Consider the following 8431-nt stretch of genomic DNA (forward strand, 5'->3'; position numbering starts at 1 on the left):
CTCGTCTCCTAGTTCAGCCTAAGCTGCTCTGCTAAGCTACCATTATCTATCAGCCTAAGCTGCTAGACACCCTATACACTAATAAGGGATAACTGGGCCTGGTGCAAGGTGCAAGTACCCCTTGGTACTCACTACAAGCCAGTCCAGCCTCCTACAGCTGGGAATCCTTACCCCCCACTTTTATCTGATAGGGCATGTCCACCCTTGGCAGAGTCTTCCCCATGACTCTTTTGGACCCTGGTGCTATCTCCCCGGTCCGCTTCCTGGGCAAGCTTTCTGGGGTCAGTCAGCTTGCTGTCAATTAGGTGCTGGTACAGCTCTAGAAACAAAAGATTATACAAGTTCTCCCATGCAATCAAATTGTACAGCCCCTCATTAGTTATTACCTTGCTGCCTTTCACCCATCCAATGCCCTGCAAAAAGAATCAACACATTCAAACCAAGTTTGAGACTCCCCTCTTCTTGTAAGACCTCAATCTTTCCTTGTACTGCTGCGGAGTGAGACCATATCTAGTGAGTAGGGCGTCCTTCATGGAAGGTGAGTCCCTGAGGATCCCCCAGGGCTGTCAAGGTATCCCTCCTTTCTACCTCAAAGTGCTTCCATAGACCCGCCCCTCAGTGTATCTCAGGGACCAGGTTCATGTGAAGAGCTGACTCATACCCCTTAAACCACAAATGTCATCCTCCTTCTTATAATCCTTTACTAGATCTTTGGGAATGTGAACTCTCTTCTCAGGTTGCACTGGGGTACTGCTGCCGCCATATGTGCTGGAACTGCCCTTCAGATCCACCTCCTTTAAGATCTGCTCATGAGCTAACAGCATTTTTATTTCCTCCATGGCCATTGCCATTTTCTTTGCCTCTGCCTCTCTATCCAATTTGGCCAATTCCAGCTTGAGCTTCTCAAGCTCCAAGTGATGCTCTCTCTGCTTGTCTATCCCTCAGTTCCTCTGTGGTCAGACCTTTCAAAGAAACGTTGCTCCCTGCCCTGGAGGCCCTTCCTCCAGGTAGGTCCACTTTATCTACCAAATCACCATGCATGCTCTGCATCTCCTCATCCACCGAAATATTGTCCCTCTGCTGTGTACCCCTCAGCCTCCTTTGCTGCTAACCAAGCACCTTTTGCAGCTCATCCTTCTTGGTGGAGCTTTTGATTGGGCATTGGAACTTCTTGCAACATTGCTTGAGCTGGACCTCTGTGTAACCCTCCAATTACTCCAGCTCAAACGCCACTTTTGCAACAACTGCTGATGGCTCCCCAGACTGAGACATGCTTGTGGACAAGGTTCAATAAAGGTGCAAAGTGTCAAAATACAGTGAGATTCCAAAAGGGACAAAAAGAAAAGCAAAAGAAATCCAAGAGAAAAAAACAGTATGTGGTTGTATAATGGTCTGCAATAAAACAGTAGTGCACACCAATCACTGTATGTCAAGTACAAACACAAGTCCTATTCTCATCGCTGATCATCAGTGTTAGAAATGGGGTTTCTGGTTGGCAGTCAGGTTGTACTCCAAGCAGGGACCCCCACTCTAGACAGGGTAAGCGAGATACACACCTCGGATAACCTCTGCTCATCCCCTTGGTAGCTTTGTACAAGCAGTCAGGATTATGTCAGAGGCAATATGTAAAGTATTTGTACCAACACACACAGTAACACAGTGAAAACACCACAAAAACACTCAACACCAGATTAGAAAAATAGCCAATATTTATCAGAGTAAACCAAGACTAGAATGACAAAAATCCAATACACACAGTCAAAGATACGAATTTTCAAATATTAAACTTCAATATAGTGCTAAGAAACACAATAGCTCCAACTTGGGCTATCACCGTCGTCGTTGACGGAATCATTCCCAACAATCCAACACCACTCATGAGGAGGGTGGTACTGGTCACAGAGAGGCACATACCCCCAGGTACAGTACTTTTGGAAATGAAACAAGTTGGCGTACAAAGTTGAGGAGATGAGGCATCGCTAGATCCGATGTGGTGTCGGCTCCTTATTGCAGAGCAGGGTATGTGATATGGGGTCTGTGCGAGGTGTTGGTTCCTGACGATCTGGTGGGGTTGATGAATCTGGTGGGTCAAGACGCATTGGGTGACCTCATAGAGTCGTGGTCATGCCACGTGGGTACAGGCGCAGTGGCGGAGTCGATTGTTGTTGATGTTGAAGACACAGCAATCAGGATGCACAAAGTCGTGGGACGTCAGCAGGGCTGCGGCACCGTCAGGCCTGCGATGTCAGTCACGGTTGTCGAACTTGAGCAGGGACCACAGCTTTGGGTGCGGGTGGCAACGCGGAGACGGGCAGCAGCGTCGGTCCTGGAGTCATCAGGAGTCGGTACCTGGATCTTGGTCTTAGGTCAGCTTTCACTCCCATGGGCCCAGAAACTGGAATAGGCACCACCTGGTGGAGTAGGACCCACAGCAAGCGAACCCAGAGGCTGGTAGGTGAAGTCTTTGATGTCCCTGAGACTCAGTCCAAGCCCTTGGAGAAACTTCACAAGAAAGATACACAGCAAAGTCCAGTCTTTTTAGTCTTTAACGCAGAAGCAGAAATTGCAGGCCAGCCCAGGAAAGCACACACAGCAAAGGGGCAGTCCTCCTCCTCCAGCTCTTCAGCTCTCCTGGCAGAGGGTCCTCTTGATCCAGAGGTGTTCTAAAAGTCTGAGGGTTTGGGTCCACTAATTATACTCATTTTTGCCTTTGAAGTAGGCAAACTTCAAAGGAAAGTCTCTGTTGTTCACAAGATCCTGCCTTGCCCAGGCCTGGCCCCAGACACACTCTAGAGGGTTAGAGACTGCATTGCGTGAGGACAGACACAGCCCTATCAGGTGCAGGTGTCAGCTCATCCCTTCCCACTCTAGCCCAGGTAGACTTATCAGGATATGCAGGACACACCTCAGCTCCCTTTATGTCACTGAATAGATGGAATTCACAAACAGCCCAACTGTCAGTCTGAGCCGGATGTGGATTCCACAGGCAGGCAGAGGCACAGAATGATTAAGCAAGAAAATGCCCACTTTCTAAAAGTGGCGTTTACAAACAGACAATCTATAAAACCTGTCTCACCATTCTCTACCTCACCGTTCCCCAGCTCACATGTCTCTTAGTACCTTGTCTTTCTACCACTCCTCTCTCACTTTCTAACCTCTTGCTATCCCTACCATTTGTCTCAATGCTTTATGTAGCTCCTTCTCTAATTCAACTGACCTTCTCTCTACCTCTCTTTATACATCTATTTCACCTGTCTCTACCTGTTTCTGTACCCCACCCTACTCTAAAAACCTCACTCTCTCACTCAACCACTGTAATCAAACTCACCTCTCGTTCTCTACCTAACCCATCACTCTTCTTCATTTCGCATTACACCTCACCTCTCATTTATCTATCATCTCTCTTTCTCTGCTATCCTTTCCGCTGCAGTTTTCTATTTACCTGTCTTGTCTTTTTATACAGCATTTCTCCTATTGCTCCCCTCTCTACCTCAGCTTTCTATCTCTAAATTGCATTTCTTTATACTTCTCTTGCTAGCTTGCCTCTTTACTTGTCTACTTCTGCCTTTTTCTGCCCAGTTCCTTCTAGCTCAACTCTCTGTCTACTTTATCTGTGTGTATGCTTTGTCGTTCGTTGTACTCCACCCATCACCCTCATGCTACATTTCCTTCTTCTTCACCCCGTCTCCAGCTTTATCTATTTAACTACCTTTCCTTTTTATCCTCTTGTGTATTGTTCTTTATGGCTATCTCACAGTTCTATCTGTATTTAACATCTCTCCCTAACTCACCTATCTCTTTCCTTCACCGCTAGCTCTATCTCTACCCCCTTTTTCCCTTAATTTCACTTCTCATACTATGCAGTTCTCTTGACTTCTACCCTTATGCCCTTTCCCATTTCTCTTACTTAGCAGAGCTGGTAGTCACTGTCAAGTGGGAGAAGTATATAACTGGAGAGCGACAAAGCAGTGAATGAGAATTGAGAAGAAGGTTATCAGATTTCATTGAACAGGGAAGGGAAAACCCTTGGAGTAGTGCTTTCATTTTTCCCTGTTGCAGTAAAGATTGTAGTTATTAAGGGGGTTTTAATTTGTGAATACAAACATCCAGCGTTTAATGCTAAATTGTTGTGTGTTGTTCACCTCTCCTATTTAAATATAATGCCCTAGTCCACTAAACATTCACCAAGTCACCCTTTTCGTATCTTTCCCAAAATAAGAGGAGCTGGCTTAGTGACCAATAAATTTCAGGTAAATGTCGTTGTTAAAAGACTAAGGGGCAGATTTATGAAAAGAGGCGCTGCACTCAGTGCAGCACCACTTTTCGTGCACCCCTTAGGACCCCCCTAACGCCAGCATGTGTGCGCCGTATTAAATATACGGCACACCATAGCTGTAGTTAGGAAACTAGTGTCACAATTGTTTATGCTAGTTTGGCACTTTGCAAGATTAAAGTCAAACATTTTGACACTAATCCTACAAAGCACCTAGAGGCCCTTTGAAACCAATGGGAGCCTCCTTTTAAATGCCTGCTCTGAGCAGCTGTTAAAAGTGCTGAAATGACAAAAAAGAAATCTCTTAGATTTGTTTGTGCCATTTTTTTAGCCCCCACTAATGGGGGAATACCCCTTTGCATACATTATGCCTGATGCAGGCATAATACAGCCCAAAGAGTTACAGAGTGGCGCAATGCTTTGTAAATTTGGCATGGCGATTTTGGCCTTGTTGGGCCACATTAGCGTAAAACTAATTATGCTACTGTGGCTCAAGGAGGCGCTAGGGGCTCTTAAATCTGCCCCTAAAAATCTTGATCCGAGCACAAAAATAAATGGCTTTATCAATACTTTTTCAAAGTTCTATTGGCTCAGTTTGTCTTAGGATATAATTCAGCATTGTTTGGCATCATGAGGTGATGTATGAGGTCAAAATGGGTAATGAATTTAAAGATGTTTCAAAGACAGCGCCCCAAAATATGTCTTGCCAGGTTCCAAACAAATTGCTCTGATGACACTGCCTATGATGCAAACAGAATCACCTCTATGCACTTGTGCACCTTCGGTGTTAGAAGCTGCAACCATGGTTGACGGCTGTTTTTGCTCCCAGTCCATCAACTGGTCACGACAAATTGAGGGAGTGCCTACTCTTGATAATGTGTCTTAGGAACCGACTGAAGTATGTCTTACAGAGAGATAAGGTCAACTAGATTTGCATGCAGTGGCTCATCTGGTTTGACTGCAAGGTCTGCACTAACATTACTTAATCAGCTGGATTGATGGGTGAGTGTGAACTAAACATGATTAAACTCTCCTGAAATACAACTGTAGCTAGGTTATAAGTGACTTCTCAAAAATGGGTTCTGGGATTAGGAGGTACACTGGTGGTCTTCTATCATTTCTCCTTAGTCATTAACTCTGCATTGCCACTGGCAATTATTAAGCTGAAACAAACACAATGACTACTGATCCACTACGAGATTTGTCATCACTCTTCTTTACCATCAGCTCACTTAACCATTGCTGGGTGAGGTTGGAGGCAGCTACTTTGCTTGATCACAAAAACATATCAATACACAGTCTGAATCCTAAATATAGCACAGGGTCTCTTCTCTCTCTATGGAGGTCACAGGGGTGCATCTTATCTAACATTGCCAGGAACACAGGGTTGTGTTTTAGGCCTTATGCTTCATGTATTTAGTGTGAGCATCTGGTTGTACTATATGATATGGCTGGGTAACCTTTTTGTGCAGTACACTCGCATATACTATCTTGGGTCTAGTCAGGTACTTTACTTAACCTTAAGCCCAACCCTGGGTAGCTGTGGCTGCAAGCAGTAAGACTTACTAAAGGAAGAATATGTAAAGCATTTAACAGCACAAAACAATGAAATAAGAAAGTCACACAACACGAAAGAACCAAGACACCAATTTATAAAAATAGAGGTTATTTTTATGAATTTTTGAAGACTTTAATCTTCAAACTCCACCTGGAGGTTCTGGAGAGACACATTTTCAAAGCAATAAATAACTTTTATATCAACTGCAAACAAGCACTGACCAACAAAAATATTTGGAAACTTTTGAAGAGTTTTAAACATTTAGTTCAACAACTCCGGCTGAATTGGGTGACCAAGCCTGACAGGACAAAGGCCTAGGAAGCCGGAAAGGATACTTTGGATAGCTGCCTCGCCATGAGAGCATTGTTAAAGCAAGATGCAAACTTTACTGGATGACCGTCATAGATGACAGTGGAGTGGTCCTGATGCTGAGTGTTGCAGGCTGAAATTGCTTAAGGATGCTACTTATGCTGTACGGTCGAATGGGGTGAAGTCTGGTCGAGTCCTTGATCCACAGGTGGGTGGGGACAACTCTGTCCACAGGTCTCGGGGTCCTAAAAAGTCCTCTTTGCTTGGTTCAAAGAACTGCTGATGCAGACAGTAGGAGGCTGGCCTGGCTTGTAGTGGGTACCAGAGGTACTTACACCTTGTGCCAGGTCCAGATATCCCTTATTAGTGTAGAAGAGGTGTTTCTAGGAGCCTAGGCTGATAGAAGATAGCTATGGCAAAGCAGCTTTGGCTGAACTAGGAGACATGTAAAGCTCCTACTATACCACCGGTGTCATATGCACAATATCATAAGAAAACACAATACACAGAAGTACTAAAAATAAAGGTACTTTATTTTTATGACAATATGCCAAATGTATCTCAGTGAGTACCCTCAGTATGAGGATAAGTTATATACACAAGATATATGTACACAAACCAAAAATATGCAGTAATAGCAAAAGGAAGTAGTGCAAGCAGTGTAAAGTTACAGTAGATTGTAATAGTAGCACATAGGTATAGGGGCAACACAAACCATATACTCCAAAAGTGGAATGCGAACCACGAATGGACCCCAAACCTATGTGATTTTGTAAAGGGTCGCTGGGACTGTAAGAAAACAGTGAGGGTTAGAAAAATAGCCCACCCCAAGACCCTGAAAGTTAGGTGTAAAGTGCACCTACTACCCCCAGAGAGCACAGAAGTCGTGAAAGGGGTATTCTGCAGGAAGAACAAACACCAGCAATGCAACAACAGTGGATTTCCGGACCTGAGTACCTGAAAGACAAGGGGATCAAGTCCAATAGTCGCAACAGTGTTGAGAGTGGGCAGGAGCCCAGGAAATGCCAGCAGAGGGTGCAAGAAGCTGCCAACTGTTGGAAGAAGCTTGGAGTTCTGCAAGAAAGAAGAGAGCTAGGAACTTCTCCTTTGGAGGATGGATGTCCGACGTCGCGATAAAGCTTGCAGAGGTGTTCCCATGCAGAAAGACCGCAAACAAGCCTTGCTAGCTGCAAGGGTCATGTAGGGTTTTTTGGGTGCTGCTGTGGCCCGGGAGGGACCAGGATGTCGCCACTTGGAGGAGGAGACAGAAGGGGCGCCCAGCAAGACAGGGAGCCCTCACAGAAGCAGGCAGCACCCGCAGTAGTACCTGAACAGGCACTTGGAAGAAGAGTGAACCGGAGTCCACGCGAAGTCACAAAAGGGTGTCCCACGACGCAGGAGGACAACTCAGAAGGTTTTGCACTGCACGTTAGAGTGTCGGGGACCCAGGCTTGGCTGTGCACAAAGAAAATCCTGGAAGAGTGCACAGGAGCCAGAGCAGCTGCAAATCACGTGGTACCCAGTAATGCAGTCTAGCATGCGGAAGCAAGGACTTACCTCCACCAAACTTGGACTGAAGAGTCGCTGGACTGTGGGAGTCACTTGGACAGAGTTGCTGAGTTCCAGGGACCACGCTCGTCATGCTGAGAGGGGACCCAGAGGACCAGTGATGCAGTCTTTGGGTGCCTGCGGTTGCAGGGGGAATAATCAGTCGACCCACAGGAGATTTCTTCAGAGCTCCTGGTGCAGAGAGGAGGCAGGCTACCCCCAGAGCATGCACCACCTGGAAACAGTCGAGAAAGCCGGCAGGATGAGGCGATACAAGGTTGCTAGTAGTCGTCGTGCTACTTTGTTGCGGTTTTGCAGGCGTCCTGAGCCGTCAGCAGTCGATCCTTTGGCAGAAGGTGAAGAGGGAGATGCAGAGGAACTCTGATGAGCTCTTGCATTCGTTATCTGAAGAATTCCCCAAACCAGAGACCCTAAATAGCCAGAAAAGGAGGTTTGGCTACCAAGGAAGGAGGATTGGCTACCAAGAGAGGTAAGAGCCTATCAGAAGGAGCCTCTGAGGTCACCTGCTGGCACTGGCCACTCAGAGCAGTCCAGTGTGCAACAAACACCTCTGTTTCCAAGATGCCAGAGGTCTGGGACACACTGGAGGGGCTCTGGGTCCCTCCCCTGGGAGGTGCAGGTCAGGGGAATGGTCACTCCCCTTTCCTTTGTCCAGTTTCGCACCAGACCAGGGCTGGGGGATCCCTAAACCGGTGTAGACTGGCTTGTGCTTTGATGGGCAC

The sequence above is a fragment of the Pleurodeles waltl genome, chromosome 10 (genome assembly GCF_031143425.1).
Source record: "Pleurodeles waltl isolate 20211129_DDA chromosome 10, aPleWal1.hap1.20221129, whole genome shotgun sequence".
NCBI lineage: Eukaryota > Metazoa > Chordata > Amphibia > Caudata > Salamandridae > Pleurodeles > Pleurodeles waltl.